Below are 27,662 nucleotides of genomic sequence, written 5' to 3' on the forward strand. Positions count from 1 at the left end.
TGGCACATGTTGGCTGGGGACGCCTTCGCCGTTTCAGGTCACTTGCAAAAGAGACAAGGTAGCATTCCTCCTCTTCATCTGTAGATGAATCTTTCGATGTGTTGTCTATGGGTCATCTGTGTTTTCAAGATTATTGTTTTGCTGGGATCATCTAGCGAAAGATGTTTCACCAACCTTGCTGGGGGTCTTCTCCCAGGAGTTCCTCTGCTACGCATGCCGCCTCGACACACACTTGAAAAATGATTGGGGAATCCATATTTTGAGCATATCTTGTCTTTCCCTGGACATTCATGATGTGGATGTTCTTCTCTCCCACAGTATCCACATTGGGGCTGTCGTGGTCTTCTGGTGGGCCATCGTCCTCATTTTCCGCGAGTGGAGGTGCGAACGACGTCAACTTGCTCTGTTTTGACACTTGCTGCCAGTTCATTTGGCTTGTTAAGCGCTGCTCTCGTGGCTGTTGCCATGACATCAGAAAGTTCATGAGATCGTGCTAGGATTAGTATATCTTCCAGAGATATACGTGGTTGAATGAGAATGAGGGTCCGCAGGGTTTTGTTGCAGCACCCTTGAATGGTCTGTGCTCGCACCTATTTGTCTTGATCATCATCTGTGCAAGTGCTGGCTAATTCTCTGAGACGGGCATGAAAAGTGTCCATAGATTCTCCTTCTCTTTGACGGGCTTGTCGCAACCTAAAATGTTCATAGTCAGGGTTCAGTTGAGTGTCAAAATGTGCATTGAGTGCCCGAACTGCAGCTTCATAGTCAGTTGGTTGTCCAGTAATTGGTACATGTGCAAATCTGCAAAATGTAATAGTAGGGATCTTTCTACAGCACCATCTGTCTCCCTTGTTGCGATAAAGTAGTTATTTAAACAGCCAATCCATATGTTCCACATTGGTGACGCAGTGGGGGGGTCAATTAATTCACTTAATGGGGGACTGTACTGACTTGTGAATGTGCATGCGTGGGCGCGACCGCCGGAGTTGCGGGTGGTAGAGGTAGCCTATTCAGTCATGGTGATTCAGCATATGAAGTTGATTTTGACAATGCTTGTTTGTTTGCCAATGCTTGTTTGCTTTACGCTTATTCACTTTAGTTCATAGACCACTAGTTTTGCCAATGCTTGTTTGTTTGCCACTGCTTGGCTGTTCTTGTAATGTTGTTGCCTTAGTTAGTAGACAATTGGTTTTGCTATTGCTTGTTTGTTTGCCAATGCGCGGACAATTGGTTTTGCCAATGCTTGTTTGTTTGCCAATGCTTGTTTGTTTTACGCTTATTCACTTTAGTTCATAGACAACTGGTTTTGCCAATGCTTGTTTGTTTACAAGTGCTTGTTTGTCTTGTGATGTAGTTGTTTTTGTTAGCAGACAATTTGTTTTGCCAGTGCTTTTTTGTTTGCCAACGCTTGTTTGCCTTCTGACGTTACTTTAGTGTGCATTCAACTGATCTTGCCAATGTATGTTTGTTTGTTCAATTTGCTCTGGTTTATGGATGGTTGATTATGCCAGTGCTTGTCCAGCGCCAGTATTTGTTTGCATGCTGCCGTTAGACAATCTGTCAATTTTCAGCGGGCGTTTCAGACTTCAAGATCTTCTTGTCAGGCACAGCTGATTCTGACTATGCATGCGCGCACTTCAGATTTCAGGGCGGGCTTTGCCGTGTCTCCTCGACAACACTATCACACTAATCGCTTCACAAGTACAATCAATTTCACAGCGAGAGCGCAGAGCAGGCGGTACCTTGATTTTCTTGGCTCCTTCACGATCGCATCTTACTGCGCTGACACGATCAGGTTTCCTCGCGCCACCACGATGTCGGTTGCGTTTCGTTTTTGACATTGGCATGTCAACGGTCCAGAGTATACAAACTTTTCTCTGGTTGTGAGGCATCAGCTTCACATGTATCCCATCCTACATCGCCAGTGTGAGGGCCCGAACTAGCGAGGACCTACGAGCTTCTAATAACGGCACACAGACACGTTGGCTAGAGACTCAGGTGGACCAGAAGTCCAGAGCGACCCTGGCCCGTTTATTTAAGCCTTTTCGCCATGTCTGGCTCGAAGGTGATACATTGTGTGCATCTACTCACGGGTAGGGGTCCCCACGTGATTAGCGGTGAACAACTAGACCGCTACACAGCCAACAGTTTCATATGTAATTGCAAAAACGCAATGGGAAAGAGGCAGCCATTTATGCTCAATTATGTAGCTGTTCCAATAACATCTCCCAATAAGATACGTTTGGTGAGGTGTTGTTCCATCGAATAGCAAACAGATGATATTGCTGCAATGGCTTTGAAGAGAGGGAATAACATGCCGAACAGTTAAGATTTGTCCTATAATCAACGTGGACCATGAATGCGGCTAAAATTTACATCACAGTTTAAAATACAGGATCACCAAAACAACCTTCTCATAATCAACATTTAGCAATAGTTGTTCACCCACCATTCTTAAAATAAGACTTCAGTCGCGGCTCGCAGTACTCTCTGGGGGGGGGGCGGAGTGGAGGCGCAGGGGTGGGGGCCGTGCCGAGAAGAGTTAAAAAAAAAAAAATCTTACCTGACGGGTCTGCGTCGTTTCTGCTCTGGCGTCCTGTTGGTTGGCACCTACAAATAGCTGCGTCACTGCTTGCAAACCCTCTCAGCCAATCCTGGCGCTGCTCCAGCAGCACCATGATTGGCTTAGCAGGGCTGCTTGCCGTCCACTTGCCCATTAGAAGACCGAGGTTTGAGCCTTTGCTCAACCCTTGCTCTCCTAATGCGCAGTCACAGCCTGAGCAGACACTAGTGCGCATGACTGGGCTGGTCAGAAAAATTTGCCGACCTTCACCAGTCATGCACATTAGTGCTGCTGCCTGCCCCCGGTCACACAAAGCATGCATGTCATGCTAACATGACACCAGTCCGCCCACCCCGGTCAGACTCTGAAGGGGGTGGGTGGTTCGACGTAATGCTGACTAACATGATTGTCAGTTCTCCCTCGAATCTCTGAACTGAGACCAACACGAAACTTCCACCCCTTAGGGGTCTCCACAGGGTTTAATCATGCATTGTCGCTAGCTGAGAAGGCATTTTTCGTAACATCAATACTGTAGTGAGGAATATCATCAAAAAATGACTCTTAGCACAAGTTATAAGCTGGACATCTTGCAAATTCCATGAATTGAAAAATGTCATAGAAATACTGTTAAATTCACCTACTTGCGAAATGTGCACATCACCTGGCAGAAGAATGCAGTTGAGGGAAAAAAACTGTAACAAGCTCTTCACGACCTTCATGTTTAATATTGCCATTTTCATATATCATGTTGTAGCCAACTGTTACAAAATGTAAATCATTGATGTAGGGAATTAGGGGGAAATGTTATCTTGGTTATATTAATTCATATTCTGTGTTAAAAATCGAGCCATGGAGCATGTGACCACAACATGGAATTTCTTGACATTGGCCAGTCACCATCGAAGAAGCCCTGATTTTTCTTTAGAATGATTAGATTGTCAGAATGTTCATCAGTATAGGGTCAGTAGAAATATCAACATCCTGTTTGAATCTGTTTAAATCTGGCGAGCCCTTTTTCGAGTGAGAATGCTGGAAATCCACAAATATGCCATGGCAATGCAAGGCTAGTCTTCTTCAAGCACCAATAGGCAGAGCCATTGGTTGCTGACATTTGATAATGACAACTTCAAGTCGGTCTGCTGCATGAATTCTAAATGTTTTTTGTGGATCTTTCAGTGGCTCACATGGCCACCTTGTGTCGTATTACATGTTCCAAGATGCACGAGGAGCTGTATGATAGTGACTCACATGGGGACCAGAGTCCAATGCAGATTCGTTGTATGCACATTCATTCTTTTGAAATGGTAAAAATCTGGCATGGATTCTGTCCCTACACCCTGGGCACCCCTGCTGTAGAAGAGAAGCGTGGAAATCTAGGCGTACCATTGTGCTGGAGTGGGAAACAACATCAATTATTCCGCACTTAAATGCCTTAAAGCATAAAAATGTGATTAACAAATGCATGGTTTAGGTTATGTACTGATTTTTTGTTTTTGTGTTGATATGTTTTGTGAATTTATATTATATATCTATGGTCCATACTCATGTGGGAGATATTATATTCTCCTGATAGCATTGCTATGGGAAGTGTTACATGTAGAGCGTCCGTATGCTGTGACAGGTCACACAACGCAGTGCTGGGCTGTACGATTGTGAAGATAGGTAAGAGACCTAGCACTGCACATATCACTTGATCCATGTGTCGTAGAGTACAGGAGCCCTCGTCTCCACTGAAGGAGCCAGATGCCTCTGATTATAAAGTTAAACACATGCCCCCCCCCTTGAATACTGGCTTCAGTAACAAGCACTTCCACCTTCAAATAACAATGAGCGTGTTTCTCTTTCTACTTAACATAATAAAGGATCAGTTTTCAAACTTAAAAAATATCGGTTAAGTTAAATGTAGTGTCCTTTGAACATGCATGTGGAGTCTTTTTTATTTGTGCTCTTCAAACTGCACATCTTTACTCGTGTTGCTGGATGTTGCCAGTGCTTGATTTGAGCCTGTGGTTCCAGATGGGCCCACCAGCACTCCTTTTTGGGGCCAGAACGTATTTTTAATCATCAGACTTTGGCCCAGATCATAGTCACATCAGGGCCACATGAACCCCCGCCCCACATGCCCAAACCCGCAAATAACACAATGACACAAATAATAGGTTTGGGTAAAAATTGCTGCAGGTTTATTACATACAACATATGTAATGACGGTGGGTTAGCTTACGGGCGATCCTAGGGCAGGCCACATTCTCGCCACCTGCCCGCCTGTTGAGCCAAACAACACAGTGGCGAACCACCCAACTGTTGTACAATTACCATAATTATAATGACACGCCCATTGCGGGGCGTGACTAGGCAAACCCCCGGTTGCGCAGGCCCACAACCGCCCGAAGGACTACTGGGGCGCCGACACGGATTCCTGCACCTCCCATGAGGTTACAGGTTAGGCTCTGAGGTTATGCTCTGGCACCCCTATGTGCCCGCTGACGTCCAGCGTTTGCACCTCTCTTCTTCCGGATCGCCCAGTAACTCCGCCACAGCCCGTGAGGTGGTTCCCGCTGCCGCACGGGCCCCCCACCAAATTACTGCTCTTTACCTGCAACCTACACCTAGAATTGCAACCTCCAGACAGAGGAGGAACAAGGCAACGCCCATAGGCGTGGGGTACCACCATCAGGCACCAATAAACCTGTCCTACAACCCCTCAGGGAAACAAAAGGGATAGGAAGGGGGCCCAAACTACAGAGGCCCCAGGTAACATGAAATAGGCTGTCCAGCGCAAGCCGCTGGGACACCAACATATCCCTTCCCCCTGAACGTCAGGAAACTGCGCCAAGGAGTCACTGATACGTCTGAATCACTGTCTTCATAATCCAGCAGGGAGAGGAAGTGTGCTTACTGACACGAGGGAATAGGAGGGCACCGGACATACTATAGAACTTGGACGAGTCCCAGTTAAGCGATAATCCGGGTCCACAGGCCGAACAGCCGGCATCCCCTGCCCTCTTAGGTTTTTGGCTGGAAGCGGCTACAGACATAGTACAGTTAGATAGCTAGACTGAAGGCCGACTACGACCACTTCCCGGGGACCGCAGCGCCTGCAACCGAGAGGCCCCTCGGCTGACCTGCGCAAGGGCATGCATGGATAAATGCCAGCCACTCCGACACCAATAGCCATCCACCCGGGAACAATCCCACTACCCCAATAGGGAAGACTATCCCAGGCAAGAGACCAGGTGATGGGAAGGGCCCCCCCAGCAGAGAATCCCTCCCGAATAAACAAGCGCTGTCACAAAACCAATCAACTGCCCGATTCCGCTTCAGCAACTAATCCCCACAGGATACAGAAATCTATTGCAGTACTCAAATGCATATATTGGAGTGACTAGCGAAGTGGTCTTGCAAGAAATAAACTGAAAACCACGGGGGCAGCTGAAAACACTGGCCCCCCCTAGGTAATGCATTAATTCCTAAATAAGGCAGGAGAACCAAAGGAAGGGGGGGGAATGACTATGACGTAAGACCCTACCAACATGGGAGAGCAACACATGTGCCGTTATCAAGGGTGCACAGGTAGAATTTCTCAGTTTAAAGTGGTTGCCATTATTGCAGTGCTCTCTATGTACCTGTGTTGGTACCCTTTGTTGCACACCACGCCACTTCTCTTAACGCACTGTTTGCTAATTTTTCACGTGCTTATCTTAACACTTGCACCGGTGCAAACATAGCCTACGTAACGTTTGTTCTTGTACTTGGGTGTCTGGTGTGCACTGCGTGCTAAACCTATTGCACCCCACACAGGGTGGCAAGTTTGCCGACGGCCTGGCACAATCACTTGTGCTGCACCCCCTTCGCCTGCCCTAAATAATACGGGGGGTACTATCAACTCCTAGAGTTCTAAGCATATATATGATTACCCTAGTTAGTAATTCAACACATGTAGATCCATTCAGAATTCTCAGGTGTAACTCAATACTTAGCCTGGGCTGTCAAGCAATTACACCCCCAGTATTACAAATAATAGCAAGCCACCTGTTTAACTTACTGGAGTAATTACGAGGACCCATACATAGCTGACAACGTCTGGGAATATGTGGGTGGCCTATCCAGTCATTTTTGTTTATGACGTGACATAAGAATGTCTATGTCCAGCACTTCACCGCATGTTAGAAAAGTACTAAAAGAGATCGGCCGTTGTGCCTAACTATTAGGATGAAGACCTCTTTGTGGTAAATGGGGTCAAGGTAACGTCAGTGCTTTGAAAATAACAATACATAAAAGATACTGGATTTTCTTTGGAGAATACCTGCGCGTCAGATACATGGCAGAGCTATCAAATTAAAGTAGTCGTGCGTTGCCCAGACGACAGGTTACTTACGTAACATGGGCCGAAGTGCAGCGCTATCTATAGCTGTGTTTTGCCTTGTTTACTTTGAGCATGAATCGCAAGGTTTGGGTGCGCGGTGCCTGTCTAATAGGGCAATGAGTGTGACATAGGCACTGTTAAGAGGAAGAATATGGGCCCCAGGAAGGAGAAAGGGTGATGAAATTGCAGCCATGATCACTAGAGTAATGTCACTTTACCCTGAAATACAAGCCCCTACCGTGGACCAGAAGGAGCCACATTGTAGGGTAAACTTCCCCCGGCTCCGGGGTTCCTTCCAAAGAGTACAAATGGGGTAAAAGACCGCCCCCACCCCATATACACAGCCAGTTGCCTGCTCACTGGCTTGGGCCACCACTAAAAGTGCGCACTCGACCCTTAAAACACCCCACCATCTGCACATAAAATACTCTTGCAGCATGCCTACCGGACCCTTTTCCACTTGTAACGCCCCACAAGCTAACACGTAAAGTAACTCAGGGAAACTGGTCTTGCCAAACTGGTCTGGTCATATAAGAACAGGTGTAGGGTCTTATACATAATTTCTTGTCCTGCATACAGCTAAAATATTATCATGCCAGTTCTATCACATGCTAAGCTGATGACATCCTCCCACCCACACCATTGCTGAACTTGTAATGCTGGCCTATAGATAGATGAGGGAGTACCAGGGCTACATAAGGGTAAAGTTATAAGCTATAGTATTAAGCTATAGAGGAAACCGAACATATCAGACATGATGACCAGTGTCCCTACCACTTCCAGACTTTACAAGGGGCAAATCAGTCATAGAGCATCTATTTCTTAGCCCGAATGAGCCGGTCATACTAGGATCTCAATGGCAACTCATGCTAAAACCCAGGACGAAAGAACAGATAAAAGCGGATGGGTAGCAAACGGGCGGGGCATCATGTCCTAATCGTGCCTGCCACTCGAAACCTAACCAGGCCGCGCCTGGGCTAAAACAACATGCATCAAGTCCTAAACCCAACAGGTATAAAGCATGCGACCGACATCTGATAGTCATCTGAGGATTGAATGTACTCAATTTCGCAACGGAATGTATAGGAAGAAAAGTAGCTGGTCTCAAGAAGGGGGGGGGGGTACCACTGTTGAAGGGGGGGGGGGTGGCTATTGGCAGGCCAGCCAAGCCAGCGCATAAAATACGTGTCGCTCAATAAGCCTAACCAGGGGGTCTGGATGGTGAGGGCGAATGCCCCAACACCGAGAACCAGGATGCTTGTATCCAAACCAGGGAGGGCCAGGATTGGCAGGAAGGGCTGGACTATTCCCAAGAGAAGACGAGACTAGAATAATGCACATATAGGAGCGTCTATACTGGAGTGGCGAAGAGAGCTACCGGACGAAGATGGATGCAACCCATCGCAAAGACTGGGGAGGGACTCTGAAGGGATTCCGCGCTCCGCCCCACAACCTATGCGTCTAGTAACTGAATGACAATTTGCATCCAACAAGTGCACACGTGTGCCAAGACAGCCCCAGAAATGCTTCGTAGCCGGGCATAGCTCTCTCCAGCCCTCGTCTAAAGTTCTGATGCTTGAAAAATGACCTGCGGCATCATCGTACTCAAATAAAGGTTCCGGACTGGTAAGGAATGACTAGAATTGAAAGAAAACCGATATCCAGGCAGGAATATCATGCCCGCGATTAACGCCTGTCCACGCCCTCACCGACCGCCACCACCCGTGGCCGACCATCGGCTAACCCTGGGCATCAAATGGCGCGTGCCAGCAAGTTTTAATCAGGGCAAAGCGAGTTTCATCAACTAGGGGAAACAACGTGGACAGGATAATTTCCCTGGAAGTGAGGCAGGGACCCAGGGCCTGGGAGGGGTGGGGCGCATTGAGGTGCCTAAAGGGGGACACGATGTGTAAGGCCCGCAACCTAATCCTGTGTGCAACAGAGCAGCTCGATATGAAGGTGAATGGAAAGCTCCAGGAAAAGTCTCTCGCGATGCAGAAGTATTCAGTATAGGGCATGTTTCTCACATGCATTTCATTTGTTTTATAGCACCCAGAGTAGGGAGTCAGAGCACTTAACATTCCACACACGCATTAAACAGGACAATGAAAATATATAACCAGACAAGCCTGATAACAAGGAGTGGGAAAGAAATGCATCCCTACCAGTGGACAGAATCTTTAAGAGTGTTTGGAAAGGCAAAGCACAAACTCTGGACTCAAAACATCGACAGTGGTTAGAATTGGCATTATAATAGGAGAGCATTCCTAACCAAACCAACCCATTTTGGGAACATTAGGGTAATGTAAAGGCTGGGGGAAACCATAAGGATTCAAACCTTTAACTTGCGGTTTGCAGGCAACTCTTTGAGGACAGTTAATTGCATCACTGTACTACTTTAGGATTGTAACTTATAACTGACATAACAAGAGTATCTGTGACAAAGCTGAAACCCATTGAGCTATCCCTGAACCAAAACCAGGTGAGGATGTGTTTCCAGACGAAATGGCACGCGCGAGGCACTGCTTAGGCAACGCAGCGCAATACCTAGCTCCAGTAGTATTACATGACACATGTTTTCCTGTACGGGAAGAAGTGCATGGCACCTAATGCGTGGGAACCGGGTGGAAGCCTCCCCGGGCTGTGACCGACCCGGGCCGAGACCCCCCCACCCCACAAAGTCCTATGCCGTAGCTCCTGCAGACTCGCACCAACCAGGTCAAAGCTGGCGAGACAGACACCACGCTACTGAAGGTATTTCAAATATATTCTGGCTTTACCGCAGCGCAGCAAGCACACGGATCTACCGATTAATGTACACAAGCTGGGCATATGCTAAAGTGTATTTACGAACGTGACCACAGATCTCACATAATATGCGCCAAGCAACAACTCAAATGTAGAATATCCTGTATGGCCCGGCCACAGGCAGCCTACACAACGTCGGAGAATGTGGACACGGTAGGGACCTTCCTGCACTGAAGTACCCCAGGCAACAACTCAAATGTAGAATATCCTGTATGGCCCAGCCACAGGCAGCCTACACATCGTCGGAGCATGTGGACACGGTAGGGACCTTCCTGCACTGAAGTACCCCTGATATGCAAAGGATCTCTCATGAGCAATTCAAGAGTACAACGCCGGCTGAATTCACTCGCTGTGGACTAGCAGGCTGAAGAGTACAAATAGTCACTCGCTGACGCACCGGAGGTTACTGCCTAATTAAGTAGTAACATGAATATTTTGACAAGGACGCAAATTCGCGTGTGCATACACATGCCAGAGGAGCGAGTTATCTCACCACCCTTGGGATGCTTGCCGTGGCAGATTGTAACACGTACAGGAAGACTGCTAGCCTTAAGAAAATTAGATAGCCGGGGAAGTATACACATAGCAGAACCGTAGGCAGAGTGCTGTCCCACGCGGGAATGTGACGCTCGTGGAGTACCACTCCCGCGTGGACTGACCTCCGCGAAGCACCTAGCCTCGGCACCTTATTACACACAACATACCTGCACCCTTTGCGAGCACCATAAATAACGCACACGCGCACAACATAGAACCATATCCACTGATCTGACATGCCGCCCCCACAAGAATCTAAATGTCCGCCCGACAACAATACCCCTCCAAGATGGCCACCGGAAATGCCGAAATGGGGGGGGGGGGGGTGTCCGAGGGCACTGAGCTTGCCGACTATACGGGAGCAACTTTGCGGGATCTGTACAATCACCCCCCCCCCCTCCCCCAAGGCCGGATCACCAATGAAGCGTGGAACGGGACTAGCGGGTATTAGGGCAATACAGCGGGGCCCGACATGTACAGGCCGGACCCGCACTAAACGTAAAACCACCATAGGAGGAAAAAAGGCCGAGGGGCCCGAGGACGAAACCGGAAGGTTTGGGGACGGGGGCCGTGTTACATGAAGCGCGTTACATGAAGTTACATGAAGAGCCTCCCAGGACAAAATGCGATGTGTAGCTCAGAATTAGCTCGTTTACAAGCGCTTAGAAACCTAGCTCTCACACGCACAACCACAAAATTCACTCTGAGAGAACTGAGCCCGGGCGCCATGGCGCATGGCCAGGTCACAAGAACGCCTACGGACACAGCCTGGAAGGGGATCCTACCTGGCGAATAATTCATCAAGCAAACAAACGCATTCGAAGCCTAAGACATAACCGTCGCCACGAAGGGAACGCACAAGAGACTTAGCCTACGACAGCAGCGCTACTCCAAATGTCCGCACATGCATCCGCGGATAAGCAAGCACCTCGGGAAAATATAGGGGACAGACGAAACGGCCATCTGCCCCCTTACTTCTCTCATAACGCGCTGGGCCTGAACAAAACTAGAACGGACTCGTAGCCTAGCAATCCTCATCGTGCTCTATGCAACCGGTGAAGGAAGGCGCCTTAAATGCCCCACATTATGTAATCGAACCCCTGGAGGGAGACGTAACGAAGGGCACCGAGAAACAATCAATTGCTCCGTGGGGACACACACTCACGAGCTAAGGTAAGCGCCACGGAAGCATATGCAGGAAACAAGATGCTGGAGTGGTAGTACCCCTGGAGGGAGACAACAAACAACTGCTCCGGTGAGACACGAGCACAGCAAGAATAAGGGCCAGGACTGCTCAAAAAGTCCCATGCATTAACCAAGTGTTACCCGACGCGTGGGGGAGGACCGCCGGGGCCACACCTGTGACCCCCATGCCCCCGAACAAGACAATTGCCTACAACCCACCTAAGTCCTCCCCACTCACCACAGGCAACACGGACCGTCGAACGCCGGGTAAAACGTCGCAAAAAACGTCGCAAGACCGGACCTCTGGAAGACGGCCAGAGGCAAGACAAAGAGTGTCCCAACATGGAACTGCGACGTCCGGGGCGGCAAAGAGGCCTCCCCAGCAGGGCAGAGGTCTGATGTACTCCAGACGGCTCCTCCCCACCGCCCCGGACGTGCATCACTACCAGTCTCCACCAACCGGGGGAGACTGCCTCAGGAGAGGAACTACCGCGTCATGCGGGGGCGGGACAGCCCTCCGTGACTAGGAGCCCGCCCTCCTGATGGCCACTGCGTGGCCTCGGGCAGGCGCAAGAAAGACACAAAGCAACAAAGGGGAAAGAGCATGGTGTCAAAGCGAGAAACCAGGAACGAAAAGGAACCCACACCAGTTCAATATAGCGACAGGAAGGTTATATTGGTGGATGAAAGAAACATGAGATTAAATAAAGACCAACCAGCCCTGGTATTCATCAGCCCGGCATTCCACTGGCTTCTTACAAAAATTTGAGCCCGCCACTTATTTCACTAACTAAGCACTCCACTCTGCATTTGTAAACCGGAATTCCATGAGGAACTTCTGGGTTGCACGAATTGTCAGTACTGGCTGGAATCCCCTTTGACTTTGAGCAGGTGCTAAATGTGAGATGAAGATGCTGTTAGGTGAGGGTGGAGGGAGTGGATTTAGATCATGGAGGAGGAAATGTAAAATGGTGATTCAGCCAAAGCAACATGCGATTTTAAAGGTTGGAATGAATTATCGCATTCAGTAAAAACCGGGTGTGGGAATACTGGGCCAGTTGTCATCAGGCAGGTGGTATCCTACCCGGGGTACTCTTAATCAGGCCTTCAATGTTGAATGCATCTAGTTAAAACAAACTTACTATACTCTTAGTATGTGTTATCCGATTACCATCACCCATTAGCATTTTCTGTTCCTACTAAAATTAAACTTGTATTTTGTTTGTTACAGATCATGGGTCACCATGTTTGAGAAGAGAAATATGTAGATTCTATTTCTGAAATCCAAAAACCGTCTATCAACTTCATATTTTCGCACGACAGGTGAGTTTTGTGAAAGAGAATATTTGTTATTCTTTGATTTACCTAAGTGTATTGAAATTGGACCTCATAATATTCGTATACTCCGTTAATTAAGTGTTGCAGTGTGATCTAGATTAAAATATATATATTTGGTTATTGTAGATAGTCCTAGGTGGTAAAGTTTCCATTGGAAGATTTTGTTTGAATTTGCTATATATGTTGTTGGTACTGTGTAGGAAAGTAGGACCTGCTTCTTATTTTACCCCCACTTTTTTGCTGATGTATCACTGTTTATGACTAGTCTGACTGGGATCCTGCTAATCGGGCCCCAGTCTATCTGCTTTCTCCCTGGAATTGTTGTATATGTACTTTAGGTACACTCCAAATTGGATACTGGGGTACCCTTATCAGTTCCTAGAATATAGTACCCCATGTAACCAGGTCATAGGTACCCCAGAGACCTCCCATGGGCTGCAGCATGTATTATGCCACCCATGAGAGGCCATTCAAAATAACACGACAGGTCTGCTACAGCAGACTGTGTAAGATGGTGCTTGCACCACTTACTGAGATATATTTCACTATATCTATCTAAATCACTACACATAAAAACCTATCAGTAACCCCTAGGGCAGGCCTTATCAATCCTGAAGGCAGGATGCTGGGTTTTACGTGAGAGTGTGCCCCTGCATGAGCAGAACCCCTCGACAGCCTTAGAAGACCAATTTTCCAGGGTTGTCTGTGATGCAGCCAGACATATATGTTTAAGTACATTATAACCTTGTCGTAAATGCTAACTTTATTACGGCTGCTTAGAGATATGTCTTGGTTGGTATCAAACACCTTGGAATCAATCCTCCACACCAGTAACTGGTGCGGGAGGTATGATTCCACCCTTCAAGAACCACTACTGTGGGTCACCGGGTTTACCCAATACCAGTTTTCTCGACCTGGGCTGCACAAAATGGATGCTGCCAGCCACAGACATGAGTCTGCCCTCCTGCTGCTGAGCCAAGCTTGCGCAGAGGAAGGCATGACAATAGGCATCCTGAAACAGGGTGATGAAACCACCTCCCAGATAGGATTTAGTGTATTGGGGCCTGGGTGGGTGCACTCTGAGAGTGCCAGAAAGTCTGCACTGGGGGCACATTTGGTGTCCCTGTGGATAGGCCAGATCAAACCAGTTCTGGGAGCCATTGGCTCCTGCTCTGGTGCGAAGCTGGACAAAGGACATGGGTGTACCTACCCCTCTGTCCTACCCATCCCCTAGGAGGATCCACAGAATCTTTCCAACCCCTTCCCATAGGTATAAAGTGGGTTACCTGACTACAGGACTTTAGATTTTACCTGGACAATATTCTGCTAAGAAGAAACCAAGGGCCATATGTATCAAGATACCTATGTACAAAATCGCATTTATTTTGCGATTCCTTAAAATTCCTTAATTGCGATTAGCAAATTGCGAATCACAATTAAGGAATACTTTCCCATTCATTTTATTGGCCAGGAGGCACATAGAAATGAATGGGAAGTTATTCTCAATTTACGATTCACAATTTGCTAATCGCAAATTGAGAATAATTTCAAGGGTGCAGGGGTGTCCAAAGGACACCCTGTTGCACCCCTGAAATATGCATGGGTGCACATGTAGTGCACATGCATGCTCTAAGGGCATGTATGTGCATCACATGGCACTTTGAAAAATGCAAAAATGTGCATTTTTCAAGGAATTCGCAACTTACCACCAACTAGAAGTTGGTGGTAATTTGCGATTCCTTAAGGGCATTTTGCAAATTTTGTTTGCTACATACATTGCATTTAAGGAATCGCAAAATGTGCGATTCCTTAAATGCAATTGCAAAGTAAGGAATCGCAAATTTTGCGATTCCTTATTTTGCACCAAATTTTTCTTAATACATTCCATTTAGCAAATTCGCATTCGCAAAGGCCTTTGCGAATGCGAATTTGCTTGATACATATGGCCCCAAGTACTTTGACTACCTGCACTACGATTGCACGACTGAAGAATCTCCTTTGGAGTAAAGGAGTTACTTCCCTGCAGCAACAGGCACCTAAACGCATTTGACCGGTTTGCTTCTCCAGAGCTCCTGCGGACTCTGAAGAGTTCAGCAGCACAGGAGGTGGGTTCCTAAAGGTCCCTGAGGTAGATTTGAACTCTCAGTGATTCTGAGACCAGTATGCCTCGTGGGGACCGTGCAACCCAAACCCCTGTGCACCGAGCACATTTGCAAGTGCGTATGCTTTTTGGCGATCCCTTAGCCTGTGCATTGGACTCTGTGTAGTCCTGACTCCAAGCAGTATTTGCTCCTAAGATATCCAGCCTCCACTCACAAAGTGCTCTGTGAGCTGGTATTTTGCACACTTGCTTGAGGTCTCCTCGCGATCCCCGGTCCGTTGGCCTGTGGGTCATGGCGAGGGTTACCTTGTTTGTTCTTGGACTTTCCTGGTTGCTTCAGACGTGCCATGACTCTCCATTGCTTGGCGAGTCCCCTGGACCTTGCTGGTCACACAAGCAGTGAGGGTTTTTGTTTTAGTAGTGTTGGTGTGGAGATGTGGCTGCCCAGCGCTGTGGGGTTCATACAATTGAGTAGAAACCCTAATTAAATCCATAATAAATAACAAGACCTAGCGGTAGAACACAATGTCGCCCCTTATACAATAGGTGTATTGTGGCACGGTATGGATTTTAAAATCGTGCGGTACCTTAAAGATGGCCCCCGCTTTGCTTGAGAACCATGGGGGAGGTCCTGTTATGGATTTCCAGACTGTCCATTTCCGGGAGTGTGTCTTTCACCGGGCGATTGAAATTCACACGCTCGCGTCCCGATTGTTGTGGAACGGGACGGAGCACCGAGCATAGCAAGACACCGTGGATGTGGTAAGGGGAAGAGAGGGCACCCGTAAGAGTGGCTGTTAACCTAAGGTGAGATTTACGGGCGGAATTGGTTTAAGCCAGTGGTTGAAGTTTTCTTGGGGCAAAGACTACTCGGCAATGCCGGGGTGGGAGCTGCAGATTAAATTAATTCCTAGGGCAGTACACTAAATGGGATACCATAGTTCGATACAAAACAAAGGATAATTGAGTGTAACAACTCCCTTTTTAAATATGTGAATCAATATGATCCTAGCTGAGACTGACGCTAGCAGGCACAAGCTGGACTGTGACTTTTTAGCACATTGTCCTAGAAGGTGGTGTGCAGGTACGACGGACTACAGCAGCCACCTGGTAAATGGATATTAAACTATGTATATACATTTCTTGAGCAAGGCTTATCTAAATACGTTGTTGAGAGATCGAGTTGTGTTTTTGTTGAAATTCGCTTCACAGTCGTTTTTATGTATTCCTTTATTTCATGTGACCGCAGGTTTGAGTGACCAACAAGCAATGTGTTACATGGTCCCACACTTGACCTGATGAAGTTGCCGGAATAATAGTAGGCAACTAAACATTTTGGCCCAGATGGTGATGAATGGCCAATTAGATGCCGTTTTTAAGTGATGACACTTACTGCATTGAATAAATTCCTGTCGCAAGTAAGCGATACCTCTTTTTAATTGAGGATTGCATCTCCTCTTTTGTGTTGTGTGTGGGACGTGGTAGGCACGCAGTGATGTTTTTCATTGACTGTGTCATCTTTCTTTTTTCACTCATCTTTTCATAGATTTCCCAGCCCAGAGGAATCTCTTTACTTTCATCTTTTTCTTCCTCTTGGAAAGTTACAGAGGATGATAAGCGTGGGCATACTGGTTAATATATGTTAGCAGCCCCCCGTGGTGTTTTTACCGTGAGGTACTTTCCATTCTTTTCACACATTTTTTGGTGAGATAATAATTTTGTTTTTGGCTTGTTGGAAGCTGTGGTACATGACAAGATTGGATAGAAAGTATGAACAGTAGGATATACAGGCAAGTAATAATTTACTGCCTTGTAAAGGGAATTAATACCCCTGGTCATTGGAAATATGAGATACTGTTCTGAGTAGGTCAGGCCTTATTGAAATAGATTGTTGAGTGGGGGGTGACCTGATTATTTACCCCTTGGTGCTCCTGTTTTTTGTTTGGATTTTAATATACAGCCACAAGCTTCAATGGACTAGCAAAGGAGAATCCAGCCCATAACACATTTTCAGAATAGCTGATCTCTATGTATGTAACACATGTTTCTATTTCTGGTATTTAAAATTAGCTGAGGTGTATATAATCAAAATTTGACATGAATCTAGCCTCTATCGACCTCTGTTGAAGACCCCTGCACCAAACCGCATCCATCTAATATATATATGTTTTTTGAAACATGGCTTGTTCTATTCTTATTTGGCCTTGAATTGGCTCTTCACAGAAAGGTATTTCGAAATAATTGTTACGGCAATGCCGTCTTCAGAAAAATTTATTGCAGTCTCTTGGAAGATTCTGTAAAAGTTTACAAGCCTTTTAGACCAGCGAAAAGAGGCATTTTGTGGGAGAATTTTTTTATTTACCTCAGTAATTGTTTTTGCTTCTGTAGTGGTTAAGGCTGGAAGGGGGATAGTTTGTTGCTTTGTTCATTTCTTTACTGCATTTCAGCAATTAGCATGAATGGGCAATCCGAAATTGAGGACTTGTACTTGGGTTATCTGACTGACTAAAGAAGCATTTGCAATGCAATAGGCCTTGCATTACTGAAAAGTTTGAGCTATTACCATTCAAAATATTAATGTGTCTGATTTTGATTTTTTGTCAACAAACATCCCAGCAGTAGCATAAAAAATTAAAGAAAATCCACGAAAAAAGGCAAGGGTACATATATAGACTGTTACTAGGTGTCCCTATGGAGTTGTAAGAGAACCCCTATTAGCTATATACGGTACTGCACCTTAATACAATTATAAAGAGAGAGATTGCAGCTGAGCACAGGTTTCTATTTGTTTTTTTACTGAAAGTGAGATTTTTGTTACCTTGAGTTTTAAAATTGGACTGTTAAACAACATTGGTGCATTTTCAAAACTCAAGCTAACAAAAATCTCACTTCCAATAAAACAAATGGAAGCATATGCTCACATGGGCGTCCGCAGGGGGGGCAAGGAGGGGCGCTTGCCCCCCCTGGAGAGACCCTCCTTGCCCCCCTGCGGACGCCCATGAAATCTGTGACTTCAAGACAGGGTTCTCACTCTCTTTCCTCTCCTTTCTTATATTTGCTTCCCTGTGAAATGGATCCAAAAAAGAAAGACGCTTTTGCTGGAAATGTCATATTTTTCTGACATTTTAATTCCAAAGTGCAGCATTGGGTATAAAAGGCTATACATATGAAAAATAGATAAATAACTAAATAAAGTAAGACAGAGTGGTAGCAAACTGGCCAAACTGATTTTATTCACACTGAAACACAATAGCGTCACTTTTACAGAGTTTGCCAGTGAAGCGCTATTTTTGTTTTCTTGTCTTTGTTTTCTTGTCTTTGTTTTCCTTGGACTTGGAACTAGTGCACCAATCCTGGAGGTACTGCAATGTGTGGATTGGAAAACAAAATGTGTGCTGCGGCTCCGCGTCCAGGGATGTGGTCTTTTTACCATACTGCTTACATTTTGTAAGGATATAAGCAATGGCCATTGAAATAGGCCAATTCAGGACCCTGTAGTCGTGTCCTTAACTTTTCAGGCAAAAGCACTCACTGATTTCTAAATAGTGAGTGTAAAAGCATTAAGGTAACCATGTTGTTACTGCTTACATTTCCCATGGTTTGCTACATTTTGCATTCCCTATAAGTGTTTGCATTTTCCAGGATGTTGTTACTTTTTTTTTGTAGGCCGCATATTGCTCTTGTCTAGTGCGTAATTTAAATTGAGACGCATCCAGGTGTTTATAGCGGGCAACAATTGGATTGTAGTTGAAAATAGTGGGAGTTTTTATCAGTGGGGCAGAATGGTGTTCAGTGGGGGAGAGGATGTGGCACTATGGTCAGAGCTGCTGAATTTGGAACTGGGAACCAGGTTCAGCCTTAATAACCAGCCCACCGGACCACTCTCCTGCAAGAGCACAATCACATGCTAGACCTTAGAAGGCTTCGCAACACCTTAGAAGTCCTGGTGTCTTCGCACCAGCAGGTGGATCCTAGCATTACAAGTGTAGGGTAACCTTCAAGGCATGTCCACCACTATCAATGAAGATGTTCACCTTGAGTCTTGCGGGCAGGCCTATGAAGCAGCACACCCTAGAACAACAGTCACTGAGGTCACAGGACCCTTGAGAAGGGCCAGCTCTAGGGAGGTGCAACCAATGTGACCACACCGGGTGCTGACTTTAGGTGGAGGCAGCATGTTTGCAAGTATATTATGGTTTTAAAAACGCTTGCTGCCTCCTTACTGGCCTCCAGCAAATAGATAGTTTTATTTATCTGCAATTAAATTGACAGACACGGTTTACCATGAAAAGATATAGGTATAACGTTTGCGTAAAATTGGATTATCACTAAATGTCCTACAAGAATGTAGAACACAAACTGAATGTACAAGCTTTTCATTCGCTGTATTTACAACAAGATAAAATCAAGTATATTCGCTGCAGTGAAAATAGCCGATGTTGCAGTCTTGAAGCTTCAATCTTCTGGTTCACCAAAGAATCGCACAGGTAACACTTACTCGATATCCACCAACTCCACTTCAAAAATTAATTTTGCATTAGGTGGTATTTTAGCATCTGGCTGTCCTTTCTTGCCATAAGCCCTTTCAGATTCGATTTCCATGTAAGCCTTTTCACCTTTGCTCATTGTTAGAAGGGCTTCATCCCACCCTCTGATAACTTTTCCTAATCCAACTTTGATACTCAAAGGTTTACCCACTTTCTTCTTTTTCAAACTTGTTGAAATATTTGTATCAAATTCAGTCCCATTCTCCAATGATCCTGTATACCAGCAATGTACAGTGTCTCCTTTTTTTGGAAATTTAACTCTATCTCCCTTTTTCAGAATGGATTTTCTGTACTTTGGTGGACCCTCGTAAACGATCTCTTCAGGCTTTGGTGGGGCATCTTCTTCTAACTTCACATTCTTAACTTTCTCAGGCACTCTAACTATAGTGTCAATCCCTTTAAAGCGCTTATTTTGAAACAGCTCGTTGTACGCTGGAATTAATTGGTCCTTCTTTGCAGTCTTGGCAACACTTTTTATGTTCCCCAGTAACTTATGCTCTGCAAGAAACGATTCTGAGCCGTGATCCTGTAGGAACTTAATGATGTCCTTCTTGGGCAGGTCGTCATTTTTTCAGCTGCTCCTCGCTCCACTCTCGCTGCGGTTCGGTTGCTGCCATCTGGCTGGCCTCCAGCAATTTTCGGCAACAATAAAAATGTCATGATGACTGGTGATTAATGTTCTTCCTAGAGAGAGATCAAAATTTTGTCTAGTAGAAGTTTTGACTCATGGAAAGGTAGCTCAGAGTGTTAATGTACCGGCTGCAAAGAACATGTGCCATGCAGATCACAAAGTTCACATAATGTAAATAGGTCAGTGGGCTATTGCTTTTGTCAGAGAGATCCTTTTGTTACTAGCAGGTTATAAATTAAAATCCTAACATAGAACAGTGAGCTATTAGCTGTCATCAAAGAGCTGCATACAAACTGCAAGGTATAAATTGGAGTGTTATGTTTTTTCCCCCAGTCTTTGATTATCCTAATTTGGACAGAAATCAATACTGATTATTAAGGAGAACCCCCAACCATGGTATTACGTTTTAAATTCCGGGAATTGTGTTTCTCCAGACCAATCACTATAAAACTATACAGGCTATTAGTATGGTTGTCATGTGACTCCTACACCTTGTAGTCCTTAGTCTTATGTAACATTTTCTATACAGTGATGTCTCTCTGGTATGAGTGGTGCTGTAAATCAAATTAAATGCATCTGAGAGACAGTGGCTATGGAGACTTGGTTGGCACAGTTAAAGGGTGGTAGTGAGGGAATCCATTGCGTAGGTGGTCATTGGGGGGCACTAACAAACATTAATGCACAGGACACCACCAGGTGCTATGGCTGGCCCTGCCCTTGAGGCTAGTCTGCCTCACCCATAGGTACCTCCATTGGCCTTGTTTCAGCAGCAGTAGCTGCAGCTCACCAGGGATTGGCAATGCAGGATTTACACGCACACCAAACTAAGTTCACAAACTTCACAGTCTCCCTGCTTCATTCACAAGCACTTTTAACATGTGCTGCCTGCTGTGGGGCCACTGATATTAATTATGCAGCAAAGGATGACAACATTATGCCGTAGTGTTGACTAAATTATGCATTAAAAAAAAGGCTGCAGCGTAATGCAGTATATTTTCAGGTATTTTATTATTTTGACGTGTGTACACATGCTAACAGTCTCTGGAAAGATTTTGCCTTATTAGTACCAGTGTAACATACAAACACAGCAGTGAAAAAGGTGACCAGTCAACTTTACAGTAGGCCATCCACTCCGCAGCAACACAAGTCGCATTTTATATTAACTTTTGATATGTTTGAGCTACAAACAATTTATTAGTTTAAATGGTCAGATCATGCAGCAGATCTTGCATTATGAGGCAAATATGGCAGAGCCGTAATTTTAGAGAAAACATTTGCAAACTAGGATATTTTGCCATTCATGTTTGAACTGCTGTTGTGGAAAAAGGGAGAAGTACTGATGACAGAAACTCCATGGCTCGGAGACAAATGGCTTGTTTCCACATTTTATCATATTTGGTACAGTCTGTGATTAGAAGCATATCCCACTTTTTGAATATATTTTAATGTCAATAACTCATTATAACCTTAAATAATCTTGTGTATCCATTGGTTGATTAAACTGGGCAGTGAAATGCCAAACAAATACTAAAAATTGGGATGTCTGCGCATTCTAGCCACAACTTTGGCTCCACCCACAGATACAATCCTTGGGTTATTCCCCCCCTTTGATTCTCCGCCCACTGTTCCCCTACTTTTTTCCCCCCACTTCTACCACTGTGTAAGACTCAGCATTCCTGGACCTGAGATGTGGCGCAGCTGCGGGCGCCGCATGTGCCACACATTTACGGTGCCGGGCTTCCGCATAAGGGAGCTGGCCATTATTGTATCCCTAAACATGCGCACGTTGTCAGTTTGACATTGACTACACACGTAGAAGGACTCTAAGTTTATTTTCAAAAATATAGCTAACATTTAGACCTAAACATTTTATTTTGTATAAATTAATTGAATGTGTGTAAAATTTAGCAATGCCCGTGGAATTCTAGTAAAGGGAGCACCCACTGGCAAATCACTAGCGTGTGTGATTGCTGCATTATTTATTACTAACTTTGACGTTGGGCTTTAACTTTGGATAAAAGTTATCATGAATTCTAGCACCAAGAAGCCAATATTGGTAAATATGTGTGCTACAAATAATCCCTAAAAAAACAACAAGTGATGGACCGAATGTGGATCAATGTCACACATTCTCCCAGTCAAAAGATCTGGGCCCAAATCCATCGTTTTTTTGCACTCCACACCACCCTGGGTTAGACAATGGCGATATGCAAATCAGCTCTGACCCTGTTGCCCCATGGGAACAGTCCAGTCCGAACTACAAAAGCCATGTCCTTCCCAGAACGGAATCAAGCATCCGAGGACCGGACCGGTTTGGAGGTAACACCTCTCATCAGCCCGGCTAGCTTGACTCCAAGTGGTGTGGAGTGCCTGGGACCCACGTCTGGGCATCCCCAGCGCACTTAGTGCGGCAATTGCAAAAACAACAAGTGATGGACCGAATGTGGATCAATGTCACACATTCCCCCAGTCAAAATATCTGGGCTCAAATCCATAGTTTTTTTGCACTCCACACCACCCTGGGTTAGACAATGGCGATATGCAAATCAGCTCTGACCCTGTTGCCCCATGGGAACAGTCCAGTCCGAACTACAAAAGCCATGTCCTTCCCAGAACGGAATCAAGCATCCGAGGACCGGACCGGTTTCGAGGTAACACCTCTCATCAGCCCGGCTAGCTTGACTCCAGTGGCTTTTGTACAGGGTCAGAGCTGATTTGCATATCGCCATTGTCTAACCCAGGGTGGTGTGGAGTGCAAAAAAACGATGGATTTGGGCCCAGATCTTTGGACTGGGGTGAATGTGTGACATTGATCCACATTCTGTCCATCACCTGTTTTGTTTGCAATTGCCGCCATAAGTGCGCTGGGGATGCTCAGACGTGGGTCCCAGGCACTCCACACCACTGGAGTCAAGCTAGCCGGGCTGATGAGAGGTGTTACCTCGAAACCGGTCCGGTCCTCGGATGCTTGATTCCGTACTGGGAAGGACATGGCTTTTGTAGTTCGGACTGGACTGTTCCCATGGGGCACAGGGTCAGAGCTGATTTGCATATCGCCATTGTCTAACCCAGGGTGGTGTGCAGTGCAAAAAAACGATGGATTTGGGCCCAGATCTTTGGACTGGGGTGAATGTGTGACATTGATCCACATTCTGTCCATCACCTGTTTTGTTTGCAATTGCCGCCATAAGTGCGCTGGGGATGCTCAGACGTGGGTCCCAGGCACTCCACACCACTGGAGTCAAGCTAGCCGGGCTGATGAGAGGTGTTACCTCGAAACCGGTCCGGTCCTCGGATGCTTGATTCCGTACTGGGAAGGACATGGCTTTTGTAGTTCGGACTGGACTGTTCCCATGGGGCACAGGGTCAGAGCTGATTTGCATATCGCCATTGTCTAACCCTGGGTGGTGTGGAGTGCAAAAAAACGATGGATTTGGGCCCTAATCTTTGGACCGGGGTGAATGTGTGACATTGATCCACATTCTGTCCATCACCTGTTTTGTTTGCAATTGCCGCCATAAGTGCGCTGGGGATGCTCAGACGTGGGTCCCAGGCACTCCACACCACTGGAGTCAAGCTAGCCGGGCTGATGAGAGGTGTTACCTCGAAACCGGTCCGGTCCTCGGATGCTTGATTCCGTACTGGGAAGGACATGGCTTTTGTAGTTCGGACTGGACTGTTCCCATGGGGCACAGGGTCAGAGCTGATTTGCATATCGCCATTGTCTAACCCAGGGTGGTGTGGAGTGCAAAAAAACGATGGATTTGGGCCCAGATCTTTGGACTGGGGTGAATGTGTGACTTTGATCCACATTCTGTCCATCACCTGTTTTGTTTGCAATTGCCGCCATAAGTGCGCTGGGAATGCTCAGACGTGGGTCCCAGGCACTCCACACCACTGGAGTCAAGCTAGCCGGGCTGATGAGAGGTGTTACCTCGAAACCGGTCCGGTCCTCGGATGCTTGATTCCGTACTGGGAAGGACATGGCTTTTGTAGTTCGGACTGGACTGTTCCCATGGGGCACAGGGTCAGAGCTGATTTGCATATCGCCATTGTCTAACCCAGGGTGGTGTGGAGTGCAAAAAAACAATGGATTTGGGCCCAGATCTTTGGACTGGGGTGAATGTGTGACATTGATCCACATTCTGTCCATCACCTGTTTTGTTTGCAATTGCTGCCATAAGTGCGCTGGGGATGCTCAGACGTGGGTCCCAGGCACTCCACACCACTGGAGTCAAGCTAGCCGGGCTGATGAGAGGTGTTACCTCGAAACCGGCCCGGTCCTCGGATGCTTGATTCCGTACTGGGAAGGACATGGCTTTTGTAGTTCGGACTGGACTGTTCCCATGGGGCACAGGGTCAGAGCTGATTTGCATATCGCCATTGTCTAACCCAGGGTGGTGTGGAGTGCAAAAAAACGATGGATTTGGGCCCAGATCTTTGGACTGGGGTGAATGTGTGACATTGATCCACATTCTGTCCATCACCTGTTTTGTTTACAAATAATCCCTAACATACACTGTACATACAGTATATTTAATCTGGTGCTTTAATCATAGGCTGTTTTAAAGTATTCTGATAAAAATCTAATTATGCGGAAGACAGCCTTGATTGGTGTTGGATCGAGGACCCAGAAGTCTGCACATCTAGCAGACAGAGGTAAAGCACCTTGTCAGAAAATTTAACGTTTGCCCTACAGGTGGTGTTTGTTGGCCTGTGGCAGGGTCAGTCACATGTCCTGGTTTCCTGGCATTTAATTGAGTCTATCCTAGTTCTGCGCCCCAGCGTTTCTTGTGCCCCACCTGGCACACATCATGTCGGAGGATGGTGAGGACGTTAACATTTTGCCCCCCCTTGGAAAAATGTCTGCGGACGCCCATGTATGCTCAGCTGAAATCTTTCTCTTTATAATTGCATTACAGATGCAGTAGCTTACGTGGCTAATAGAGAGTTCCATTTACAACCCCACAGGGACACCTAGTAACAGCCTGTGGTACTGCAATTTTTTCTTGCTTTGTGGATTTCATTTTATTATTTATGTTTCTGCTGGGATATTTCTTGACAAAAAAAATTACAATTTATAAACTTTCGGTAATGCATGACCTATTGTATTGCAAATACCTATTGATTTTGTATTTACAGTGTAGGTTTACTTTTTTGTGCGCACTCGTTGGCAGATTTCTGTTGTTTGTGGTTGATATGTCATGTTGTCAGCCGCCTGTTGTATCCAGTGTTCTATTATTCTGTGGGCAAAGTTGCTAAAATTAATGTAAAAGCAAAATACATTTCCATTTGGCACCTGCGACCCATTATATTCAGTTTTCGTTTGCTTTTGGCCCTTTCTCTGATTAAGTGTCAATGAACTGACGCACGACAATACAACAACAGGAAAACTGCTGCCTACAGTAAAGGAAAACATACAACCCTGAGAAAATAATAGATGTTTTCATAAATGACTTTCACTGCTGGCTTTCTTTTCCGTTCTATAATTGTGTTACAACAGCTTCAGCAAGAACAGCTGCCACGCATGCTTTGTGTCTTTACCATAACTAGAAAGCTCTAATTAAGACATAAATTACTTCTTGAGTCTTCCCATGCTAACTTGAAAAACACGATAATAAGAATGAACCAAAAAAGAGAGAACAGTCAATCAAGTTAAAAAAGAGAAAGGGGGATATAGTGACAAACAAGCATTGGAAATACAATAGGTCTCGCATTTTCTTTGAGGTAGAGCTATTAGCATTGTAAATGGCAATGTCTTTTACTATGTTTTCTGGAATGTATGTATGTGGTGTGTAGTGGAATTATGTGGGTTGGATAAGTTAGTTGTGGAATTGTGTGGTGTGGAGTGGATTTGTGTAGTTAATTATGTGGCATGGTGTGCTGTAGAATTATGTGGACAGATTTGGGAGTAGAAGTGGGGCTGTCCTCGTCAGCTGTGAGGCACCCATTTTTCATACCCAGATACAGGCATCATTTCTTCCTGATGGGGCATCTTTTTGTTCACTTTTGCTCAAGGCCCAGTAATTGTCCTTTAGGCCCTCAGGTTTCTGATGGATTGGCTGCTGTCAGCAAGTGATGTTGGAGACTTACGTAGATGGTCACGGCAAATGGAGTTGCCACTACAGTTCATCAGCTAGGTGGGAATTATTAAGCATCTCAGTGATTGCGGTCTTATTGCTCTCTCCCAATCCCTGGGTAACCTGCAATAAGGGGGAATTACATGAGGAGGTGGCACACTGCCCTGTTAAGTTCCTCTGAGTCCGCCTTCTAAGTGGATGGTAGCCAAGCAGGTGATCCTGCCCCACTAGTGGCGCAGGGGGAGAGCCAGACCTGCTGGACACAGCCTACATCCGACAGAGGCCATGGAGACAGAGTGCCACTGGGTGGGGAGCTCTGTTGTTGTGGGGGGAAGCCTTGTTTCACCTCCCTACATCCAGTGAGCTTTCCAGAACATGCAGAGGCATGCCTTGTGGTCTGTGTTTACAATTTCAGCTGAGATATCCGCTACATAGTTATCTATTGAGAAATAATTTCTGGCCATCATTGGTTCAAAGATGTAAATATAAGTAAGGTAAAAAATGTGCCCATCAAGTCAATAAGTGAGTTGAGTGCCAGCAGACCCAAATTATGTTTAACTGCAGTCCTGAGATACCACCATTGCCAGAGAGGTTGAAACAGTTGGGTTATTGTGCACGTACTAACCAAAGAGACCTGGACATTTAGGGCCTTTAATACAAGTGGCCCATAATTTGATCTGCAAATTGCACACCAGGTAAATGACGATATCCTGGGCCGTGGTGTTAATCTAGTAGGCACTGTATATGTGTGTGCGCGTTTCAAACCTCAAAATGAGTATGCTGTGATAATTGCCCATGCCCCCTCCACACACATTTTGGGAATGCTCAAACAGGAGTTATGCAGTTTGCCTGTATCTATTTATGCCATATTGTATATGGTGCAAGCAGAAGTGAGCGACCCAGCAAATTAAAAGGGCGAGCTGAGCCAAAACTGAGCTATGGGTCTGGCGTGTCTCTTTGAGAAACTGTGCTAACTGAGCCTTGAAAAAGTTTGCCTTGTAAGTCATACAACAAACATCAGATAAAATATGATTAATTCAAATCACAGTTAAAAAAGTGGCTTTCTTTCACATGTGGAACCTTCAACATTAATTTGTCCATTAAAGCAGGGCACTGAGAAGTACTTATTAAAAGTGATAGTTTTTAAGCATATACTGAGAACCTTTCTGCCCCCGCCCCCACCAAGGAGAAAGCACCATTAGTGAACTACGAGGCAAAATAGTTGTCACTTGGACCCTGTATGTGGCTGAGATTCTTGTAGATAATGGGACATTATAGTCTTAAATCAAACACAATAATTTTTTGTACAGCTTATATATGTAACACAGGATTTTGAAAGTGCTTTCATTTTTTATAGTGAAGAAAAAAGCGGAGCCATAAAATAAAATCTCTGCCTACAATCACTCAATTTGGTTAAGCTTGGAATCCGTGTTTAATGTAAGTTTTCTGGTTTCACTTTGTACAAACCAGCCACTACACAGATGTCTATTTTTGCCTCCTTTGTAA

The 27,662-nt window shown here is 45.7% G+C and overlaps 1 protein-coding gene and 1 pseudogene across 2 annotated transcripts in view; one reads left to right on the top strand and one right to left on the bottom strand.

Annotated features, from left to right (window-relative positions):
- MYOT (myotilin) overlaps positions 1 to 27,662 on the top strand; it is an 801,437-nt gene that overhangs the window by 95,228 nt on the left and 678,547 nt on the right. For both annotated transcript variants that reach the window (XM_086931487.1, XM_086931486.1), the window contains exon 2: positions 12,691 to 12,782. The gene's annotated coding sequence lies outside the window, so the exon portion shown is untranslated. The remainder of the gene's footprint in view (positions 1 to 12,690; positions 12,783 to 27,662) is intronic.
- Positions 19,178 to 20,062, bottom strand: LOC147702898 (peptidyl-prolyl cis-trans isomerase FKBP3 pseudogene; annotated as a pseudogene).

The sequence above is a fragment of the Lissotriton vulgaris genome, chromosome 7, assembly GCF_964263255.1.
Source record: "Lissotriton vulgaris chromosome 7, aLisVul1.2, whole genome shotgun sequence".
NCBI lineage: Eukaryota > Metazoa > Chordata > Amphibia > Caudata > Salamandridae > Lissotriton > Lissotriton vulgaris.